The following is a 13,174-nucleotide window of genomic DNA, read 5'->3' on the forward strand; positions in this document are numbered from 1 at the left end:
CATGCGGAAGTGGCTTTAGTTTCTCAGTGCAGTGCTTTAACCCGCTGCGCCACCAGGGAGGGCCCTGAATTTTTTTTAATATTGGATATACCATAAAATTCTAAGAACTTAGTTTTGTGTCCAGTTTTAGAGAATTTATGTCTATAAACACTTTCTATTCTCCATATTCTCTGCAATCCCATTTGTGCATAACAAGTATTGATTTATTTATCCTCCAGTGTATTAACTTTTTTCCCCCAAGTACGTGTCTTTTATTGTACATATGTGTGATATGTCTTACAGGATTTACTCATTTCTCCAATTGATTGTATATAGCAGGCTCTTTTTAGCTCATTTACTGGAGCAAATATTACACTCTGGTTTTTATCTTTACTTTACAACTCAGTCCTAATCATTAATGAACACTCAGATAGGCACTGGAAGTATGTACAACTATAAATACATTTGTGTGTGGATATGTAAATATTTTTGTGCATAGGATATATTTTTATAAAATATAAATATATTGATTATAAACACAGAATCTGTCTTCACAGTTAGGAAAGGGAAGCTTCTACACCCTTTGATATTTGACATTGAGTTTTTGTAGTTCATGTCTTTCAAGAAATGAATCAATTTCATCTCTGTTATCAAATGCAACTTCAGAGGCTTGGAATTTCTCCTATTATGACATTATTATGATTTGAATATCCATTGTATTAGAAGTGATCATATGCTTTCATTTCTGAAATGGAAATTTGTGCCTTCCCTCTTTTTTCCTTGGTTACCCTGGATAAAGATTTACTCATTTTATCAGTCTTTACAAAGAATTAGTTTTGGTTTTGTTGACATTTTGAATTTTCTCTGTTGTTTTCCTGCTTCCCAGTTGCATTGCTTTCTGCCTTAGTTTTAATTATTTCTATTATTTGACTAGCTTTAGGTATAAACTGTTCTTTTTCCTGGTTTCCTAAACTGGAAATTTAGATTATTGATTTTAGCTGTTTTTTATTCTTTTCAAATACATGAAAGTTAATACTATAATAAGTATAAGTACACATTTTAAGTATTTTAAAGTATTTTATAGGTATATATTTAATGCCATAATAAGTGTATATATGTGTGTGTGTATATATCTATATACACACACACACATATATATATATACTTATTTGTTATATATATACATATATATGTTATATATACACATATACATGTGTATATACACATATACATGTGTATATACACATAACAAATAAGTATATATATATATGTCTTTGTTATAGGGAATGATACCAGGTGGGGATCTTTCTTGATGCTTTATCATGAAAACCTGATGGCATTCCTGGTGTTAAAGTCCATGAAATTGTGATTGTAATCCCCAGTAATCTCTTACTCTCTGGCTTATCCTCACAGCTACCAACAATTCACCCAAATTCCTGTTTCAATGTCCTTTCCTGCTTGTGGAGCCAGATAAGCAGCTCTCTTATATGACTGAATTAACTGCCTCCAGATTCCCCAGTGATGGTTTGCCATGAATCTCAGTTCTCTGTTGAAACAAATAGTTTGTTCAGCCTTTCTCTGATTAGATGGATGGGAGTGACATCTTCAAAGCTATTTACATGTTGAGATTCCTCTTATTTAATTTTGATTCCTTTGCTCATTATTTCAAACCATTTGGTTGGAACTGAGGCCATAGAGAATGGACTGAAATGCTGCCCTCTACAAACAGATGATACAACTTAATTATTATAAACTGTTATTGGTCTTAAAGGGCAAGTATTCTTGTAATGAATTATAAGCAGATATGAATAGGCATGTGTTAAAGCTTATTCCACAGAAAATCACTTGTCTGTTATTAGAAAAAATCTAAAATCTTGTGAAAATAATTACATTTTATAAACTTTACTTTTTAAAATGAAATTTATAAATGTCCATTATAACAAATCAAATAATGAAGCAGGTATTTCTTTCCTGTTGACCACCCCACCACCTAGTCTTCTATTTAGTTACAATGTCTATTTAGTTATAACAAATGGTTGTCATGAGGACTGTTTACCTGGGGTAGGCATATTTTTTATATAGATCCCCCTCTAGTTTAACTCCTTAATTTAATAAGAAAATGGCAAACATCTTCAGTTTGATGAATTATCTAATATAGCTCTATGTTTAAAGGCAATAAAAATAAGGTCACTTTATCTCAAACATTTCACCAATCAGTACTATCCAGAAGTTTGGTAAGAGAAACAAAATTTATGAAGAATAGTCTAAAGGTTATGAATTTGTGTTTTTCTCAAAGCCTAACATTGATCTATTGCCTAACCCATACTATCATGAGGACAATATGTGAGCAACATTAGATAGTCAATAAAACTTTTTCTCTGTTTTATATTTTGGTGAAATGTCGTTAACCATACTGAAGGCTATTGTAATATATAGTACTACAGATCAATGGTTGTGGGTAAAAGATGACACTAGAAGAAGGATCATTGTATCCTCTTTCTAAGATACACTAATTATTTATATAAAGAAACCTCGTGCTTCTCAAAAATTTGGCTGGTTTTATCTTGCTTATACAGAGCCTATTGTAAATGATAAAATTTTCCACTTGGCTTTCATTACTTTAAGTTCAAATTTATTTATTTCAAATCTAACAAATATATAAACTCATACTTTCCACTCATTGCAAATTATCAGTTGTGCTTTTACCTAATATTCTAATTTGTATTGTTTTAAATATATAATTTACCTAGCATTGTTTCCAATTAAATCTGAAAAATATATGTGTTTAAAAATCATCATCAAACTGAGTCAAGTGTGATAAGTATTAAAATCTAATATAGCAGTATATAGTAAATATAGAAGTGAAATCAGTATTCCCACTTACTTTAGAGAAAGTCTAGGTGGAGAAGGATCCCTTCCATTTTACAATAAAACTCCTTTAGACTAAGAATTAGAAAACAAGAGGAATTAAACTCTAACCACACTTTGTACAACCTTCCCTCCACTCCCTTTTTGTGATTAACTATTAATTTGTTTAAATTTTATTTATGGGCCCTTCCTGGTGGCAAGGGTTAAAGCATAGCACTGAGAAGCTAAAGCCACTTCAGCATGAGTTCATTCCCTGCTTGCCCTGGAGGTGACCACATGGCGAGGGAGACCTCTCCTGGCTTGCCCGCTGCTCCCCTCAGCAGTGTGTTTCCTTGATCTGCCTGTTCTGCTCCTGTCTGGTGAAGCCTCTCACCACCCTGCATCTCTGGCCTGTACCCCAGTTCTATATGCATAAATAAGTAAATTAAGAAAAAAATCATTTATGGAAACTTGGGAAAACTGATTGTGTTATATTCCTTATAAAAATTCTCTGTACCCCTCTTGGCTGATAGTAGCAATAGAAACAAACATTTACTGATTGCCGAGAAAACACTCTACTGGGAAATCAAACACCTTGACTCATGTTGTGACACTGCCTGGAACCTTCTCAGATCTGGAATGGCATGCTCCACATTCCCGTCCCTCTCATATAGTAACAGAACTCCTGCCGTTTAGGGGGCTGTTTTTATTATGATTGCTGGTGCTTTTAGTGGCCACCTACTTTCTTAAGATGTTCTCATGATTCAGGTTTTCAGGGAATGAGTGGAAGACCAGGTTTGGTTGTTTGTATAGGGAGATTTTAAAGTGTGGAATCTTGATAAATGAGGAACTCATCTGATTGTAGAAGCTCAGTTTGCTGAATTTGGAAGAACGAAAGTTGCAAGTAAGAGACTGAATCGGTGTAGCTTGACCTAATGAAACACTATATAAGATCTTAAATTCTGCTATCTGAATCATCACAAGCCATCATTGGAACTGTTGAGGTTTCTATCTCCAGTGTTAGAAGTATAAAACTGTGCAAAAGAACTACACTGGATTGGCCGCTACTTGAAGGATTGCTAATATCTTTCTTATTCTTTCATCAGTTGTTCCCAGTTATGAAACAAATGTGAAAGTAAGGAAAGAAATTAAAAGATGATCACCATTTTAATTAGCTCCAATTACTTTGTTGTTTTCGTATGTTTTATATAAGCTTATTCATTGTTAGATAAGGCAGTGTCTCAAACAATTTCAGCAAGTATTTTCATACAAAGTGCTGAGCTCATGATTTTCGGTAATTTTTGTTCTTACCTGATGGGGATATCTTCATAGACTAAACCAAACTGCTGTGCAAATGTAAGGAAACTGCAATTGAAGTTATGTGACAGTCAATACATAGTTTCGCACAGCATCCATCATGCAATTACTACAATGACCCTGAGAGTGAGAAATTAGTAATTTTGATTTATAAGTAAGAAAATAGATAGCAAATGATTTTCTTAGTGTCACCCAGATAATAGATGTTTGGACAGTGATTTGAACCTTGTCTTCCTATTCAGCTTTCTTATTGCCCAAAGGAGTCACTTGCAAATAAGGTTGCTAACTCACACTCTCGTCATCTACAGCAAAACCAATTCTATGCTTTGGTCAGAAGACTGGCTGCTGTGGAAGAATTGAAAGCAGAGTTAAATCAACAAGACATAAGTGTAATTTCTATATTCTTGGTATTGTCTAGAAAATGGAAACTCACTGTAGATATCTTACATTGAAAAAGAGATTTTTTTCAGAATAAGAAATGACTCGTAAGCAACTTGTACCATTTGCTGTTGATCTCAAGAAGTTAATTGCTATTAAAAAGAACTGTTAAAAGTAATTGAAAATAAATATGCCTAGCAGAAGTTAATTATTGTTCTTGATCTAGTTTAACGTATTTCATTTCTTTCTAGAATATCTCAATGTTCATCAGTGTCCTATATGTGATTGCTTTTTTTTCCTGAAGTTCCTTAACATACTTCTGGAAAGTCTATGTATTGAGAAGTACATTAATTGTGACATTCAAAAAAGAGGCTAGAAACAAACATTTCTTATTAAGGTTTTAATTCAGTATCATACCAATATAATTCTTTTTTTTTTTAAGATTTATTTATTTATACATACAGAACTGGGATACAGGCCAGAGGTGCAGGGTGGTGAGAGGATTCACCAGAGACAGAGTGGGGAGCAGAACAGGCAGACTGACAAAGTACACTGCTGAGGGGAGCAACGGGCGGGTCAGGAGAGGTCTGCCACGCCATGTGGTCACCTCCGGGGCAGGCGGGGATCGAACTCATGCTGCAGTGGCTTTAGCTTTTTAGTGCTGTGCTTTAATCCGCTGCACCACCAGGGAGGGCCACCAATATAATTCTTAACTTGTAAAGGAAATCATTATTTCTCCTCTAGTTCCTGATGCCTAGACTGAAAATATTTTTATATCTTAACATTGAAAAAGTTTATATCTCAATATTGAAAATCTTTAGAAAAATATTGAAGATATTTTATATTTAACATTGAAAATGTATCTTAACATTGAAAATGTTACATTTTTACATCTAGTTCTTCTCTGAAAAAAAGATATAGCAGGCAATATTTACACAATCAAAAAGGTATAAATAAATATATCAACCGGTGCTAGGCACTTCTCTCTTATCATAGATATCCTCCGTAGTCCTTGACAGACAAAATTTCTGTCCTCAATTTGATGGTTATTAGTCCCTTGTACTAGTAAATACTTTTATGCTTAGTGTGTCTTAGTGCAATGTAAAAATTGGAGCATTTTCAAGTTTTTTTTTTTTTTTTTTTTATGTATCTTCTCATCATAGTACTTAAGACTGCCCATGCAGCACACCTTCATCTGAAATTGGAACTAAGAGATTCCTTTGTCAGTCTGAGTAATATAAAACAGAATCTTGTTATGATTCTCATCCTCCAGCAGTAAATAAAAAGATAAAAAAAACTGGAACTATCTCAAGCTGAAAGATTGTTTGACTTTTAATAGTAGGTTTCCATGACCAGTGTGTTTACTGGTCATGTATGCATCTCTTCAATTGTCCACATATTTGCCAATTTATAATGTAGGTTTTTAAAATATTTTTATGGAAATATTTTAAAAATACGCCGTGTGATATGCCAGTCAGATGTCTGCACTAAGTTCAGCATCAAAAATATATGTTTATAGCACTAATGACTGTTTTTACATATACATATTCTTTTTATATATACATATTCTTTCACACTATACCTTGTCTATTAAGGTGGCTTAAGATGAAGAGATGTGAGATGTTTCTTCTTGTTTGTTAACTTAAGAACACACTTTTTTTCTTTTCAATTTTAATGAAATTAAAATTTATTCATATTATCATATAGCTGGTATTGTTTTACATCTGATTTAAAGTTTTTCCTATACCAAGAGTTATGAATATTATTAAATATATTTTTTAAATGTGTTAAAGTGTTGTTTTTCATATTTGATATTATGATGCACGAAAATTGATGTGGACCATAGAGCAGTAGGAGGACTAAATATATCCTTTTTTTCTGTGTTACTATTTAATGATCCTAAGCATCATATGTTGCAGATACCATCATTTCTAGAGCAATTGCTAATCACCTCTGCCTTAATTCAAGTTTTGTATGTAGGTCTGCTTCAGCGCCCTTGACTCTGCACCTTTGGTTGGATTCTTTTCAAATCCATGTTAATTTTCCTGTCAAGTGATTTCTATTCAGGCATTCATCCTTTCTAATTTTATCAATTTGCATTTTTTATTCTCTTTTATTCATATTTCAGATCATTTTTGTCCGGTGGGTTAATATAGCAATCTTCACTTGTATTTTATGATTCTATTTTCTGACTGCTAGATTTTGCATTTTAATTTTAATTTTTACTCACACTTTATGAGATCATAACTTTTTGATTGCTATTTTTATGGTGACAAATCTAGACAGTTCATGAAGAACTGCATTGTAAATGTTCCCCTAACCCCTCTGATAGCCTGGAACCTGGTATCAATTCCAATTATCTAAGTTAATTTAATTAAAAATAAAATTAAGATTATTTGCTATTGAATAAAATTAGTACACTCCAAAGACTTTACTCTTGATTATTTTCAATAGTCTAGAGGATTAGAAATTAATAGCAATTAGACATGCTGTAAAGTTTAAACATTTACAATAAATGTTAAATAATATCACTGCAGTAAAAGGCAATCTATCTGAGATAAAGTGTCAATTATCTGCAAAGAGATAGCATTTTTAGGATAACTATTTATATCTACAGAAATAATTAATTTTTTATCAACCATCTTCTGAATTAAAGGGAAAATTATCTTTTACAAAGTATCATGGCACTAGAAGTAATCCTGCTAATCTTACCATCCCCTGAGATAACTCAAAAACAATGAAAAATAGGCTTTTCTTCTGATAGGCTTCTATGATGCCACTGAAACTTCTAATTAGAGACAATATACTTTTATAAACTTACAGCAGTTTTACCCCAGTATTAGTGGGGATGACATTCCTATAAAGGGAAATATTTGAGTTAACAATCATTGATCATATTGGGTGTACTTATTGCTACAGCTCAGATAAGCAACATCTTTAATAATCTCACTTCTCTCTTCACCTGGAAACTCTGCTTGCGTAGGCACTAATTTCAGTATGGTACTAATCAGTGGAAAGTGGTTGCAGTAAAGGTCAAGAAAATCTGAAAATCCAAACCCTCTTATATTCTGAGGTAGCAGACAAACTTGACTTAACAGCTTAATAGTTAGGATGGTGCTCAATGTTATCTGCCTTATGTAATCTTAAGAACAATACTATGTTGCTGACATTATTACTTATCACAGTTTAGATATGAAAAAAAATTGTTACTGATAAATAGTAGAATCAGGATTTGCATTTGTCACTCTGATTTTTAAATCAAAATATGACAAACAAGCAATAAACCACCCTAGTAATCTCTATAAATGCCTAACAATCTAAATTACCTTTTCCTATTTTGAAAGAAGCATGTTAGCAACCACCTAAACCTATTTAATTCCCAACTCACCAGGAAAAAAATTGACTTGTTAGATTCCCCTGTAAACCTGCTAGTAATAGACTTCCATACAAACATCTGATGGTCTTTACCAGCATATGAATCCTTATGTATGAAATGCTTTTGGCAAGATGTACCGGACCTATCCTGATTGTTAAGTGATGATAGATTAAATGAAAGCTGTCATTTTATAGAGAATAAAAGTAGGCCATAAGCTATGCAATCATTTATTTATTTTTGTATTTCTTTTTTTACATTATTCTTCATTTTGTGCATTTTTTCATCTCATTTGTAATCCCCGTGGGCTTCCTAGCTGGTCTGTAACACAACAGCCACTTGTGTGGTGGTGTTCTGTGTTGAATCTGGCTGAGGGCATGTTGTAATTTGGACTTGGGAGCAGGGTGACTGCTCTAGTCTTCACATGTACCATTGTGATTAGTTGTGCCCATGAAAATGTTAGTAAAACTTAGTACTGACAGAATTTCTATTTTTTTGTCTGAAATGTTATTTTATTATCCTTGCAAAATGTTATTTTCTTTGAAAAGTCTTTTTTTTATAATTGCATTTAGTGATTCAATTTATTTTTAGTCAGTTCTTGTATATATCAAGAATGAGGCTGAGCATCAAAGCTGCAATGACAAAGTTTAATCAAATGTCAATTCCTTTACCAACTCTTCTTTCTTTCCAGCTTAGAATTGTTGGTTCCTTCTGTGTTTATATAGCATTTTCAACATAGGTCCAATTTACTGCTATACTTCATTATGTCATAAAACATAATAAGATTTGTTCTATAGCTCCCAAATAAGACTTCAAGGAATGAGGTTAGTTCGCTTCCCTCATCTTATATTTTTCAATAAGCATATTATGTGCACTTCACATAATAACTATTAATAGTAATTAGTACATACTTTTATTTGTAGGAGAATAAAATATGTTTTTCTTTGCTTCTTATATCGTCTTGACCAAATCTGTTATCACTGTTCAGTTAAAACTAACACAAATAATAGATACTTAAATTATTACTTAACAGGTGAGCCCTGTAGGGAAAAAGGTTTCCTTGATATTTATAAAATATATTCGTATCTTCCCTAACATCTTTTGTTTTTCTTCTCAAGAAATGTATTTTACACATGTAGAAACAAAAAGTAACTAACAAATGAACTTTAATAAGTTATTTTATTTAACTCTAAGAATTTTTAGTGGTAATTATGTTTATATATCTTTTCCTAATTTGGAAAAAAAATATTTTCTTTACAAATTTTCTTACTTTATCACTCAACTCTCTATATGGATGAGACGGAGTCATTATTGCTCTTCTTTACTTCTATGTATTAGATAATTCAGCAGCAGTTTATTAGGATTTATGAATTCTAAAAATGTATGAATTCTAGAAAGTAAGCCAGAAAAAAATGGATCTCCCCTTTCATCCATCTTGAAGAGATTTATTCATTCACTTGAAATAAACTCAACAATAGTTGTGGACTCTATTTCTTAATTAAAATTTTTTAAGACAAGACAAAAATAACAAGAATTTGGCACTTTCCCATCCTTCTCTGTTTTATAATTGCAGTTCATTTTTCTTACAAGGTTCCAGTTTTGCAAATACAGCCAATTTTCTTAAGTAATTAGGTTGTCTATTTTGAGTAAATATGCTACAGAGTGAGAATATGTAAAAGTATCTGTGTGACTTGATATAAATTGTGTTAATTAAACACACCATTGTTTGAAGAAATTTCTTCTAAACAACCACAAGACATTCAGTTTTCTATCAGTAATCAGAATCTGTTGTTGGAAGACTTAAGTCTTATGAACTCTAGGATCTATCATTAAATGAAGATTTTGTGTTTTTAGTCAACTGGACTTCTGTGGGGCACCAATGGGTGGGGACCACTGGCAGTCACTTTGCAAGGTTGTCATCAAGAGGGACAACTTTGAAGACACAGATGTGGAAAAGGAAGTAAATGTTTATGTATTTCACACTGTAAACTGCAAAGTCATGTACTAGATGATTTATCTGGTGTTTCTTTCAAATAGGTCCCACATCCATGAGGACATATTTTTCCTAAAGATGGCCAACTGATTTCAAAGTAAGTAACATGGAAAAGGTCACAAACCAAAGTAAAAAATGCATGAGAACACACATTTTGGTAACTACAGGATATTAGGATTTACAAATTACTAAGTGTTCTTCAAGGGGTCATGTAGGGAGTTGGCTAAGAGAAGATGAAGCAAACTGGAAGGATTAGCAGATGCTATAAATAACAAGAAAGCTGAGCACACCCTAAGTTATTGAAACTTTTGCATTTGAAGGGAATCTCTGTGTGGAAAACTGTGCAAAGTTGTAACTAGAAAATTAAATAAAAGACCTTGGGAAGGAACTCATAAAAATAAATAGCTTGGAAGTTGCTTCTTTCACTCATATATGGTACCCAATAAAACATCTCCAAAATTTTTATTGCCTTAATCAATATAATACTGTTATCTTTCATATGGGGAGGGGGGACGAGTTTGATAAGATCAACCAGGAAATTTTATGTCAGTGAATCTGCAATCTGCTGAGCATTATTAGATGAATTTGGAAACCAAGATAACTCTTTCACATGGGTGACAGATCAGGCTAGCAGTCAGTTGAGTATTTAACAGGGCCACTGGCCAGGATCTTATCTTGGGTTGTCATTTTTTCCTCTGCATATACCTTCTATTTCTCATAGCATGGCAGTTAGGTAACAAGATTCAGCTCTCCAATAAGGAAGGAATCAATTTTTCCAGTTTTTTTCCAGATTTGTTAGAAGTTACATAGCATTTATTTCCAGTGCATTGCATTGGTTAAACATTCTCAATTTAAGAGTCCAAATTTAAGAGAAAGGACAATGAACTCTACTTCCCATTGTGTATCTCATGGCAAAATTTACATCCAATTTAAATCCTACAGAACAGAAATATTTCTACCAAAATGATTATAGAGTTCTATGGACTTTCAGCATTGGTAAATCTGAACAGAAAAGTAAGCTGGTGTTAAACAGTAGAATTTAAAATTCCTGACACAGGTAAATTGGAAATTTGATTTGATTTAGCTTTATCCTTTCTTATGTATTGATGCTGATAAAAAACAAAATAATAAAGATAGAAATTTAAGAAGTTTATCAATGAATGATGCCCAGAAAGAATGAGAATATACTTTAAATTAGGAAAATGAAGATTACCAATATTTATTTTAGTTTGCAAGTAGGAAAATTGGCCAGTGTAACATAAGTGAATTGCTCAAAATTACACAACCAGTAAATGGCAGATTAAGATTAATTTTGGATCTTATAACTAAATAAATTTAAGAATTTACCTCTATTTTTCAAAGAAGTAATTATAATTTTATCTAAACTTAAAAGTAGACACATGTAAGAATGTTTGCCAATTGAAATCTAGGATTTTAGCTTAAATGTACATTCTTGCACTAGGGATATTGCAAACTTCCCAATGAAAATAAAAAAAGTGTCTGATTTACTCAACTTTATATCTCTGGAATTTAGCACCAGGTCTGCAATTATGGAAGTGTTAGATAAATGTTGTTAAATTAATAAAAGGTACTGGTTGATTTACTGAATGCTTTAAAGAAAATATAATTTGTATGTCTGACTTGTATCCTAAATTATCAAGCCGATAATAATTCATAATAAGTTTGTGATCTATAGATCATACTTCCTGCTCCCCATCCTCCTCCATGAGAGGCTACTAGTCTTACAAAAGAGGGCAGGAAGCAGAGACACTCTCTTTAGTTCATGGATATGTGGTCTGAAGTAGATCTACCTGTGTTAAGTATGCTAATAGTTCTGTACTGTTGTAGTTTGTTAAATTTTGGGGTGTTTTATTATGCAACAAGTAATAGACAAATAAATGAAATATTTTGTGGGTTTGTTTTTGATTTTGGTTAGTGATGCTGATTTGCTTTTCATTTAAGTTGTTGGTTTTAGGAATAAATGAAATAAATTTTCCTATAGGCCACCTCTAACTTTTACTTACATAGAGAATACATTAGTAGCATCATTGGAGAATACACCAAGCCATAAGACTCAAAACTTGAAATCTCTGGAGAAATAGGGCAACTCTTAAAGAAAGATGCCAAGCCAAATCTCAAGTGTAAAAGCATATCTCTCATGGCTTTCTAAGTTTTTCTTTGGATCTAGGTTTTATATCAATAAAAGGAAAATGCATTGGACTATGACATTTATGATTAACAGAGAGTATAGTAATTGTAATATAAAATAGCCAGATGGGTGTTGGTAGGAAAAATTAATGTTATAGATAAAATTAATAAGGGAATGTATATGATAAATCAGTAATTAAACATGATATTGTGAATATTAGAAGTCAGTCTTGGCAATTCATAAGGAAATCCCTCTCTACAGAAGCCTGGCAATTCCCAGGCCATAATAAGAATTGTAGTGAAATTTTAGCAAGAGGACTGAATTTCTAGTTCTAATTGGTCTTAGAAAATACCATATTACAACATAATAGTTTATAACAAGTCCATATCCAAAACGATCATTGAAAGGAAAAGGACCTTCAAACATGAAATTAGGGGCATCTAGGATGATGCATTTAAAAATCTTGACTTCATATAGCTATATGATTGTAATAAACATGATAAGCTCCAGAAAGGAAAGAAGTTAAAATAAATGTAGGCATAATTGTTTATTGTGATTAAAAAAATAATAATAAGAGGTCAGGGTCTGCCTGTATGGTTTCAGAGCTAGGTAACAGTACTTGATTTTCCCTTCCAAGCTAAAGACAAATTATTCCATCTCTGGCCTCTCAATAATTAGAATAAAGGCCTTTTAGATCTTGGAAACTACATATGCCATACCTGGAAATACTACTACATTCATATGATTGGTGACATACAGGCTCCAGCTTTAAAAGGGCTTACAATAAGTAAGGGCTTTCAAGCAAGTCTAGGTTGAGAAACAACAGGTCCTGCCATTTGTACAGTAGACCTAATGGAATTAGAAATACTTGTATTGGGAAAACACACATATTACAACATGATATCTTATAGCAGTGCCTCAAGGAGAGTCACACTGTACAACTTGATGGTTTTAGAGCAAGTTAAATCCACCTGCAGTAGGAAATTATACCCTGTCAAGAAAACTGAAGATTCAGCATTGCAATGAAGAGGCAGTTTACACAATGATGGGGCACAAACTAACTACATAGAACTTCTATGAATTGTTTTTTGGCTGTTCCACTAAGTCATATTGGGCAATTCCAGCAGCGATCAGTTCT

This window comes from Condylura cristata, unplaced genomic scaffold (assembly GCF_000260355.1).
Source record: "Condylura cristata isolate star-nosed mole 26May11 unplaced genomic scaffold, ConCri1.0 scaffold00002, whole genome shotgun sequence".
NCBI classification, from domain to species: Eukaryota; Metazoa; Chordata; class Mammalia; order Eulipotyphla; family Talpidae; genus Condylura; species Condylura cristata.